Source organism: Carettochelys insculpta, chromosome 1, assembly GCF_033958435.1.
Source record: "Carettochelys insculpta isolate YL-2023 chromosome 1, ASM3395843v1, whole genome shotgun sequence".
In the NCBI taxonomy this organism is placed as follows: Eukaryota; Metazoa; Chordata; order Testudines; family Carettochelyidae; genus Carettochelys; species Carettochelys insculpta.
In genome coordinates, this window is record NC_134137.1 from 336,175,643 (window position 1) to 336,186,941 (window position 11,299).

The following is an 11,299-nucleotide window of genomic DNA, read 5'->3' on the forward strand; positions in this document are numbered from 1 at the left end:
CCCCCGGCCTCCGAGCCCGGGGCTGACACGCGGGGCTGGGCTCGCGTGGGGCGGCAGAAGCGTGGCGAGATGCTGCGGGCGGAGCAGAGGCACGTGGGAGCTGGGATGGGACTGGGCCAACCAGGGGCAGGAGCAGGCGGCTGGGGCGACCCAGCGCTGGGAGTGCCCGGCGCTGCTCCCCTTTCTGCGGGGCGCAGCCAAAGCGCCAGCGGGGCGAGGCGGGGTCCCGGGGGCGGCGGCTGGAGCGCGCCCGGGGCAGATGGGTCGCGGTTAAGACTTTAATTGCAGCCTTTGAGCGCCGATCGGGTTCCCCAGGCGGGGCCCTGGGCTCACCGGCTGCTTCCTGCCTCTGCCCCGGGGCCGCCTCCAGCTACGATAAAGGCGCGCCCGAGCAGCAGCGAGCCCCGCGGCTGAACGGGCGAGACGGGGGCAACAATACGCTCAGCTCAGCTTGTCCCGCTGCCGTGCGGTGCGGCGATGCGGGGGGGGGGGGGGGGGGGGGGGGGGAAGGGGATATTCCCTTCCCAGGTGTATCTCTCCCGCCCCGTCTGCGGGAACTTCTCGCCGGCACCAAGGGCTGGGCATCGAACCCGGACAGATCTGCTCCGAGCTGCGGGGGAGCAGAGCGCTTGCCGCGGGGGGCCGAGCTGCCTCAAGCCCCTGCCCTCAGCGGGCGGGCGGAACGGGTCTTTGGGGCTGGCTTTTTCTGGAGCTTCTCCCGCGCCGTGTGAACGCCCCGCAGCAGCGCTGCCCGCCGGCCCCAGGCCACCTGCAGCCTTCTGCGCGCCGCAGCGGGAGGCGGGGGGCGGGCGAGCCGAGTGCCCGGCCAGCCAGCCGGGGCTCTCCGGGAGCTGGGCTCCGGGCGGAGAGCGGGGGGTAGCTCAGGCAGCCCTGGCGGCCGCAGCACGGGTGGTTCCTCGCTCAGGCTCAGGCTCTGCAGCCTGCGGTGGCGGGGAGCTGCCGGGCAGGGCCCGGACTCGCTGGGGTAGAAGTGGTGCGGGTTGTTCCCCGCGGCGTCCTCGGGGAGCGGCTCCGTTCGTTCGCCCTTCCTCCTGCCAGGTCCGGTGCCTCTCCCCAGCCGGGCTCGGGGCACGGCCTGTCCTGTCCTGTCCCAGGCGGGGGCTGGGGCCTACCTCCTGCAGCAGCAAACCTCAGTGACCTCTGCCGGGTTAACCCGCCCGGGGAATCCAGGGCCGAGGCTCCCGAGCCGCACAACCGTTGTCCCCTCTCGGGAGAGCCGCTGCTCCCTTCCCCCGGCGCGGCTCCCAAACGCCGGCCCTAACGTTGCTCACTCGCCTTCTCCCCAGGCCCGGGCATCCCTCCGCTCCGCGCCCCAGCCGGCCGCCGCCCAACGCGCGACGCTTCGGCTCTGCCTGCGCCCGGGAGCGGCGCGACTCGTTGCCTTCCAGGTCAGAACTGAAGCGCTCGGGCCCAATCGCTCCGCCGGCTTCTCCCGCGGGCAGCGCTCGGGACCTTTCACGCCCGCCGCGGGCCCCCGGAGCCGGCTGGAGACCACCCGCTTCTGCGCCTGAGCCGCCGGAGGCGAAGGCGGCGAAATCCAGAGGGCGCCTGGGCGAGAAGGGCCCCGGCGGCTTCCTCCGGGCCCGGTTCTCGTTGGCGTTCGTCTCCAGCGGCTGCTTTGCGCGCCCCGATCTCCGGGCTCCCACCTTGCCACGGCACTTGTCAAAGGGCCCGCAAAGAGCAGCCAGGAAACCAGCGCTCAGACTGGCCCCTCCCCGGCTCCTCGTCCCCACCGTGCAGCGGGACGTACCTGGCCTCAGGGGAGCCGTGGCTTCTGCAGTAGGGGGTTTGGCCCCGCTTGGTGTCCTCGCGGTAGCGTATGAGGCTCACTTGGGAGGGGAACGTGCCTCTCGCACCCCGAGGAGAAAGGGCTACAAAGGGGGCAGAGAGGGAGGCGGAGGAGGGCAGGGGCCTTTGGCCCCAGGAGCCAGGGTGGTTTTAATGGAGCGGGTTCGGCTGCAACTGCTCCCAGCCAGCGCCTTCCGGCAGGACTCTAGTGGCTCCCTCGCTCCGCAGCGCATGGGGGCTCCGCCGGTGCCCTGCGCCGGAGGAGTGAGCCTGGCGGGCAGCGCCGTAGCTCCTGGGCCAGGCGCACCGTGAATGGCGCAGTGGGGGCTGAGGCTAGCCCCCTAAGTCCTGCGGAGCTCGGCAGTCTCCGCGCGGTGCCGGAGGCATTGCGATGCAGGCCTGTTTGGTGGCGGGGGCACCGCGATGTCCTTAGATGCCAGCCCCCGGCGAGGCTGCTGCGTGATGCGTTCACGGGAAACCGCCTGGCTGGGGAATCCCCCCCGCAAAAGCAGGGGCGCTGGCCCCAGGGTGTTCCCTGCTCTCTTTCACACTCGTGCCCAGCCCGGGCTGCCTCAGTCTGGGCGCGGAGCCGAACTCCTCCCGTCTAAAGCCTTTACTCGCCCAGCCCTGACATGAGGAGTGACACGGGAGCCGCTCTCCCCGCGCGCCCTGGCACCGCGCGCAAGCGGCCGCCGCGCGCAAACCCCGGCAAGCGCCTCTAATCTAATCAGTCCGCCTGCGAGGGGCCCGGCGGTGTCAGCAGCTCCAAAGGGCCCTCGGAGGAAGGGGCTGGGAGGGGCCAGCGGCAGCCGGGCGGTGACTGACACCTTCCCACTTGTTCCTTTCCAGTTCGCCACATGGCGAGCCCAATCCCCGGCGCCTGGACGCGGCGGGATCCGCGCGCCCGAGTGCGTTTGGTGTGGAGACGGGCTGGCTGAGCGCGTAACGCTGAGCACATTGCTCTGGCCCCGCTGCCGGGGGCCGCGGGAACGGGACCCAGGCCGCGGCAAAGGCCGGCTTCTCTTCCTCACAGCCCCCCGACGGCTCCACGCTACTCGTCCGGGCACCCCGGCGGGGCAGCCCGCAGCCCGGGGCCGTGCGCCAAGGGGAGGCCAGGCGAGGCTGCGCCATGGCCACGCTGGCGGCTGACCCATCGGACCGGGCAGAGTTTGCCAGGCTGGCTCCGTGCGTCGGCCGGCCCGGAGCGCAGGCTGCGGGAGTCGCGAACCAAAGCAGCAAAGCCTGCGGAAAGCAAAGGTCCGCGGCCGTGGGGGCGACACTGCCCGACGCCGCCTGCGAGCGGGGCCGGCCAAGCGCTCTGCACCGCGCCCTGTCCTTGCCTGGAGAGCGAGTCACCCCAGAAGGGGCTTCCCCTCCGCGCGCCGCCCGAAATCGCTGCCCTGGTTTTCCCTCCTTCGGGCTGAGCCGCGGGTTTCCAGTTGCCCAGGAAGCTTTTGCCGAGAGTCGGTGGCTTGGGCTAGAGATTGGCTGGGGCTAAGGGGGGCGCTGCTCCGACCCCCGCCCGGGGGTGTTTGGCACAGACCGGTCGGCAGCATCGTCTGGTCCCTCTGCCTGGCTGTGCTTGCCTTGGCTTTGGGGACATGTGGGTTAGAGATCGGGCTGTGGAGTGTCCGTCGAGAATTGGCTTTGCTGGAGTGCGTTAAAATCACACCCTTTAACTCGGGCTCCTAGGCGAGGGCTACACGGCGGCATTACTTCGGAATAATCCCATTGTCGACATAATCCCGACAGCCGTGGCTACACTGACACCCCCCTGCGGAAAGGGGGATGCTAATGAGCCACTCCCGCAGATGCTAATGAGGCCCTGCCATAAACATGCGGCGCCTTGTTAGCTTCGTCCCGTTGCGGAGTTGTAAAGCGCCGCTTTCCAGTCCCCAGCCGCCCATGTAGACGTGGCCTTGGAGAGGACTCCCGGACTTCGAAAGCCCCTTCTGCCTTTTTGGTTTTCGGAAGAAGAAGAGATTTTTGAAGTCGGAGGTCCTTTCCAGAGGGCCCCCCCCCCCCACGGGCAGCGCGACTGGAAAGCGGCACTTTCCAACCGCCGGAGGCTGCCGTTACGTGAATGAGGCACTGCATATTCATGGCAGCACCTTCTTCGCATCTGCCCACGTGGCTGGCTGGTTACCATGCCCCTTCCGAAAGGGGCTGCAGCCGTCTTTCGAAAGAGGCATGCGCGTGCAGACACAGCTAACTAGCGTGCTGGAATTCCCTTTGCGGTGTAGAGGAATGAATGAAACCGTGTGAGGGCCCTACGCCCTGGGCCTGCGGCTAAACCCGAAGGAGCCCCTTCACTGCGTGGTCTTTGGAGCTGCCCCTTGACACCAACCAGCCAGGGAGAGAGGCTTTCCTTCCTATTTCCTTTGGCTGGGCGCCTCGAGCCCCTCCGCCGCTGGCTGGTGAGCTAACCCGGTGAGCGGGGCGCTGAGGTCTGCTCCCTTCTCCCCAGCCACACACGCACCCCGACAGCGTGTAAGTGCATTGCGCTAAGCCCCCACCTGTCTGCCCGGTTTCAATGGGGCGGGGGCTTTCTGGAGCAACGTGGTTTCCCTTTTAGGTGCCCCCGGTGAGCGCCCGGGACTGAAATCAACCGAACCGGCGCCTCTGGGGCGAGTGTTCGAGCTGGGCTAGCGAGTTAACGGGCACCTGGCCCATTCTGAAGTCAGGCGGCCAAAGGACTGGCAGCTGCTGGGTATAAATGAGCGAGGAAGGGCAGGAGGAAGGCCACAGGGGCAGCTCTGCATCAGCCGTGCAAGGAGCAATGCCCAGCTCCAAGCGGGGCTCGCGGCTTCCAAAGGCGGCGCCCGGGCCTTTCAGGTCAGCGTCAGTAGCGGGGTAACAGTCCTAGGCGGCTCTAGCCATCGCCGCCCGCGCCCCAGCCAAAGCCAAACCCGATCAGCCCAGTGAGCGAGCCCCAGTCCCAGTCCCAGTCGGGGGGATGCTGAGGCAGCGAGGTTAAAGGACACGCCCAGGCCACAGAGGGAGTCAGTGGCAGAGCGAGAGCTCAGTCCTTTCTCTCTTGCGCTCAGCGTCCGTCTGCTTCTCCCCCCCCCCCCCCGGGGCGCTGATTAAAGGGCCCCACTCCCGCCAGTGTGCGTGGGATCGGGCCCCACGCGAGTGCGCCGGGCGCTGCGTACAGAAGGCCGCGCTCAAAACTAGCAGCCCCGCAGCAGGTGGAAGACTAAGGCATTTATTTATTAGGTAATGAGCTCTTGTGGGAAAGAGCCACTTCCCCAGCTCTGGAGCTGAAATCAGCAGCCAGGGCTTATGCGGGGGAGGGGAGGAGCAGAAGGGGGAGTCCCCTGTCAGTCACAGGGCCAGTGGCAGAGGCGAGTGAAGCTGAGTGGGTGGGCTGCCATTCCTGCCAATGGCAGCCTGGGGAACTGGCCGTGTGAAGCCCAGGGTAACGGAGACACGGCGCCGCTGGCTGTGGGCAGCACAGCAGCGCGCAGGCTGAGCCGAGTTTCACGCCGGCGCCGCCCTCCCCGAGGCCAGCCTGGCCATTTCCAGCCCCGCTAGCATCCACCTCGCGGAGTCCCGGGCGCCCCGCCGCACGCTTCCTCCCTGGAGCGCTGCCCGGCGTTGGCACGGCTGCCTCCGGCTCCCGACGCCCCAGGCTCAGCTGCGAAGGCGGAGCGCAGCTCGGGGGCGGCTCTGCTAACGAGCTCGGCCCTCCCCTGGTTTGACCCCCTTGGCTCGGCTCCGCTGCGGCTCCCGGGCGCCTCGTTCGTTAGCGGGGGAGGGGAGAAGTGGCAGCGGCGCCAGGGCCGCCTCACATCGTGGTGATGCGCTACAGGCCGCTGCCCTGCCTCGCCCAAGTCCGTGTGTGCGGGCGTGGCGCCGCCAGCCGCTTACCCGCGAGCTCGCCGGCCTGTTACCCCTCCACCTGGCCCCTGGCGCGGCGAGGCAGGCGGAAGAGACGCGGCACATGGCAAAGGAAAAGCTCTTGCCCCAGGAGCCGCAGCGCTCCTCTTGCTTCCCCCCAGGGGCCCGGCAAAGGCCACAGGGGGCGCTGGGCTCCGGGGCGCCAGCCGCAGTTAACCACCTTCCCTGCAACGACTCCCGGCCTGAGAACTCCCCCCCCGGGGGGTCGTGGCTGTCCCATCCAACACTGTCCCTGCACCTCCGCCCTGGCAGGGGAGGGGGAATCAGCCAGGGCGCCATCCCCTCTGCTGGCTCCACGCCGCAACTTTCGGCCTCGGACAGTTCAGCCGCGGCGCCTGCTCTCGCCGCCTTGCAAGTGGGGTCTCGAGCTGGATCCCCGCTGCTGCGCCGAAGAACCCCGCCCCGGGCCCCGCGGAGGCGGTCGTTCGGAGAGCCGTCACTCAGCCTGCATCCCGGGCAAGGCCTCGTGGCGACCCGCGGGGAGCGCGAACGCGGGGGATGCCCCGAAAGGCCCCGGCGCAGGAGATCCCGCGTGTTCATGGGCCAGTTCTGCCGCGACGGGAACGCAGCTTTGAAACGCGGCCTGAGACACAGGGGGCGCCGCTGTTCCCTGGCGGGCAGTAGCTACCCCATCGGCAGCGTCTGCGTTCAAACGCCGACCACTTGCTTGACTGCCGAAAGGCCCCTCAACCTATCAATGCTCCGCGGCTCGCAAACGCTCTCGATGACCCAAGCCGACCCCCTCCCCAGCTCCCCACTATGCTGTTACAGCAGCAAGTGCTAGAGAAACCGCCCTGCTAGGGTGCGGGGCGTCGCTGTCCATCTCAGCCGCAGGGCCGTGCAACGCGCGCGATTTTGCACTCCCAGTTGTGTTAACGGGGTACCGGCTTTTCGCAGGCGCACGCCCGTTTCGTCGCCTCTGTTAAAAGCGCTGCTTGGCGGTAGTGCCACAGGCTCTTCTGTCGGAGGAGCGAGTCCTGTGTCGCAATTAGAAAGGGGTCTGGGACTCCCGCAGAAGTAGGGCGGTATTGGGCGCTCAGCACGTGGGCCTCGACTTCGTCCGTTTCGGGGGCTTGAGCTCAGTGGTTTGACCATTGGCCTGGTACACCCAGGGTTGGGCGTTTAAGCCTGGAAGGGCCATTTAGGAACCTGAGACAAACAGATTAAGAAAACAGAGGGTGCTTAGCCCCGCCAAGAGGGCGGGGCTGGACTCGATGGCCTCCCGAGGTCCCTTCCCGGGCTGCGTGAGAGGTGTGTGTCTGGGCTTCAAAGAACAACAAGCGCCAGGCGGCTTTAAGGCCACGTGAGAAATCGTCTGCAGTTCCCCCCACGGCCGGCGGGAGAATTACCACTTCCCTTCAGCGAGCGCAATGCTGGGCCTGCGGCCGCCACAGGCGAGAGTTGTCCCACCGGGCCCCGTCCCGCCCCTTCCGGTTCAGAAACCTCCCCAGCTGCCACGTGGCTCACTTACTCCAGCTTCCAGCGGCGGGAGCTGGTGCCGGTTTTCCTAACCACAAGCGAGCGCTGGTACTTGTGCGGTCCCCGCTGTGCGGTGACCAGAGGCGCGGGGTACAGGAGCTTCCCCGCAGCCAGCGGGATCGGAACTCGCTCAGAAGACCCCTGCGGCTGAACTAGGCCCAGTGCCCTTGGCTCGTGGAGCCCCGAGGGGCTACCCGGCTTCACCGAGCCCACTACATCCCTGCCGCACTTTTGACTTCCCCGCTGGAGGGAAGAGATCCCGCGCGAATATCGATCTCGCGCTGAGGGGCCCGGGCCCCTTCTGTCCCTCCCACAGTGGAGCCTGGTGGGGGAGAAAAACTTGGCAACTTCAGCTTCTGCACTTCATAGGGCGGACTAATTAGCTTTCTCTGGCCTCCAATGCCACCCACCCTCAGCCCCAAACCTGACTGGCTGGGGAGGCGCAGCGCACATCTGCTTTCTCCAGCTGCGTGTTACCTCCGCCGAGGTGCGGGAGGACAGCTGCTGTCCCCAGGCAGCCAAGCAGCCTTTGTGCACGATCCCCGGCTGCCTGGCCAGGAGAAGACCCCCCACCCCTGCCCGGTCTTTCATCCGCTTTGGTTCGGGACCGCTTGACGGTCTCTCCTGGGAGCCGCGGGCCTGTCTACACCGCTCCATCCTGCTTGGCCAGGCGCAGCTTCGGGCGTTCCACCAGGGCCAGCACGCCCTGGATGGCCCGTGGGCTCCTTGCGCATCTTGGGCTCCCACGTCCTAGAGCAGACTCCGGGTTTAGGCAGATGTGCGTTCGTGAGGAGCCGGGTCAGTTCAGACCCACCCCACCCCACGCTGGTGCCCAACCCCCGCTACCTCACCCTCCAGCCTCCGGACGCGCAGCCTGGGCTGGCCCTTAGCCTGGCTGGCCCTTCACCCACACCCTTTCGGGGCGGCTTGCAGCCGTTCAGCCGGACCAGTGACCTGGTGCCTTCCCGGTGCCAAGAGAAAGGGATTCCGATGCAGGTGGGGAACCGAGCCAGTCTAAGGCAGTGAGTGTCACAATTAGTAACCCGAGTCCACAAGCCACCCAATGAATGGCAAATGACTGAGTGCCGCCGTGTTACCAGCTAGGCGCAACAACCCTATTATTTTCCACTCCATTTCCCTTCTTGTGCCGTTTCCCTTTTGAAACGGCGCCTCCCTCCCTCCCTGCCAGCAGCATTCATGGGCCCACTCGTCCCTTAATAAGATCCACACAGTTAATCAAGTGCCGTCGCGCATTCAGGAAGCAAACAGCGCGGGAGTCCTTCTGCAACACACTTGTGCTCAGGCGGCTTTTGTTTCTCGGGGTTTATTAGCGGCCCATTAACGACGGGAAATGTTTTAATTGGCTCGGCTCTCCCGGTAGCATCGCGACGCGCCGGCTAGGAACTGGGCGCCTTTTGAACCCAGCCAGTTTCTGCCTACAGGTACAAACGCCGCTAGGGGGCCCGATTCTCGTGTTCATGACCCCGGCCGGTCCGTTGCCCTTAAGCGTTTCTGACACCCCCTGCGGGGCCGCACACTTTGGAGCGCCTTTAACTCCAAACCCGGGGACGAGGCGGCGCAGACGTGGGTTCCCTCCCCGCCCCGGATGCTGTCCCGAGAGGAGTCAGGTTTGCGTGCTACGTTTTTAAACTTGCTTCCCTCTTCTTAGCCGTAGTTGCCGGTTTCCAGTCCTTGCAACGAAGTACCGCCTAGCTCTCGGCGCCCTGCTCACCGGGCTGGCTGTTTTAGGCTGTCCCTCGGGGGAGACTCCGACTTTGGTACCCGCAAAAAATGCGCGCACACCCCGCCCGCCATGCCAAACAAGGTTACTCAAAGGCTCACAGCCGAGCATTGGGGCTAGAAATTGGGCTTGGGTCGCAGTTTGCTTTCTTCTGTGCTAGCGCAGGGGTGAGCAACGTTTCACCCGTCCTCCCCGCAGCGAGCAGCCCCCCCACCTGTCTAGTGTCATCCAACCTGTGGGGAATTTCAGGTATGGTCATATACCACCCCCCCCATCTTCGGCTGTAAGCACTTCGTCAATGGCTACAGCAAGGTGAATACACGTGCATCAAACCAGTGACGTATTGCCACGCTTTTAAGGAGCTGGAGGAGCCTGAGCCCCAGCAGCCGGTCGTGCTGCACCCCCCGTTCTGAAATGGCACGGGGGGGGGCTGCCCCCCGCGTTGCTCACCGCTGTAACAGCGCGCCAGGGGCCGCTCTGCCTGTGACAGGCAAGGCAGGGGCCAGGCGGGTTAGGGGTGCAGGGAACTAGCCTGGCCGCAAGCCACGTGCCTAGTGTGGCTGTGCGAATCGCGTGGCGCCCCCTGGACTAACCTTTCCTCTTCCGCCCAGGAGGGCGGCCCGGCTGCGGGTATTGGTTCGCTCAGCTCGGCGCACCAGCGCAGCAGGCAAAATAGCCCAGCCGTTAAAAACCAACCACCCCAGAGCAACACGTGCCACTCTGCCCTGCTCAGTGGCCGCAGCACAGCCCCGGGAAAGGCCGGGGACGTCCCCCTGCACCCGCCGCTCGCTCAGGCCACGCGGTGCACGAGAAGATCCGCCACCCCGGCGCGCTGGTTTGGAGCTGGCTACGCTGGCCAGGCACTGCATTCACCTGCGCGTCTTTGGAGTCAAGCCGGTAAAGGCAGTGGGTAGGGATGAGGCCGGGCCAGCGAGGAAAACTCCGCCTCAGAGTTTGGCAGTCATTTGTGCGAAGGATCAAACCACACAGGCACACACGCCAACCCCCCCCAAACACACATCTCTCTGTCTCCCTCCCCCCAGGCTTTTCCCTGGCCGATGCACCCGGCAGAGCTCAGATTTGGCCCTTGACTCCTGCGCCAGCGTTTGCACGGCGGGTGCCGGCTGAGAAGGAGCGAGCACCAGCCATCTGCCTCCCCACACAAGAAATGCCCATGTCCCGTCTCCGGGCCCGCCGCGCCGCCGGAGGGCGATCAGCGCAAAGTACAGACGGAGATGCTTTGGGGCACCAGCCTGTAAGCTACAGCCTCACTCGCGGCTACCAAAGGCCGCCCACCGATCTAGCGCTGCGAGTCAAAGAGCACAAGGCTGCGCGGCGCTGCAGGGCTTGGCTTGTGCCCCTGGGGCGCTGCGCGAAGCGAACGCTTTCCTGCGGCTCTCTCCAGCCACAGAGGAGCGGGTCCCGCTCCCCACCCCGAGCAACAGAGTCGGAGGAGGTTTTGGAACGGCTTAATAGTGGAAACATCCCTGTCTCACAGAGCGGGGTGGAACCTCCCAAGGTCATCCAGTCCAGTCCAGTCCTCCACACTCACAGCAGGACCCATCACCCTCCCTAGCAGTTTTTACATCTATTTGCCCCAGCCCCCTACCTGGCCTCTTCAGGGACTGAGCTCACACCCCCGGGTTTAGAAGGCTGATGCTCTAGCCACTGAGCTATCCCTCCCCTAAGCAAACCACCCTTCTCCCACAACAGCCCTACTTCTAGCGACTGATGTTTGATTTTTCCCCCCCTTCTGTTTCACTGGAATATACTCTTTTTCCATTTAGGTGCCAGGCAGGCCGTGCGAGCAATTGTCATTTTCTTTTCAGAGTAGCTGAGCTATGCAGAAATGTAACCGGCCAGCCCTTGTTCTGAACAATTTAGACGCAGGCTTAAATATCAAACTCTCAGCTGCCGCAAAACTTTTCAGTTCAGCCACCTCTTTGCCCTTCCAGAACTTCCTTGAAGTTCCCGAACTGTCACTGCAAGATTTCATGCAAGCTTTTGTTCTGTGAGTGAAACACTTCACTGTTAAATTAAGCACATTTAGCGTCAGTGGGAACTTCAGTAACTTCATCCCACTCCTTCTGAAATTGTTCTTCAGAATTCTTCTGGATCCCTTTCATATATGTTACCTGAAAATATCAGAATCACTGTGGGCTTTTTTGTAGGAATACTAAATTTCGAGAATACCTTGTCTGAGCCTGTCAAATTCACCTCAAAGGCATGGCAATGTAGGTGTTCTTTTATATGCCTCTTCTATGGGCTCATATAAAGCAGGTTATTAAATACAAGCATTCAAAAATAACTTGTTTGTACAACAAAAAAACTAGGTGACAGGGTGAATGATTTGAAATACTGAAAACA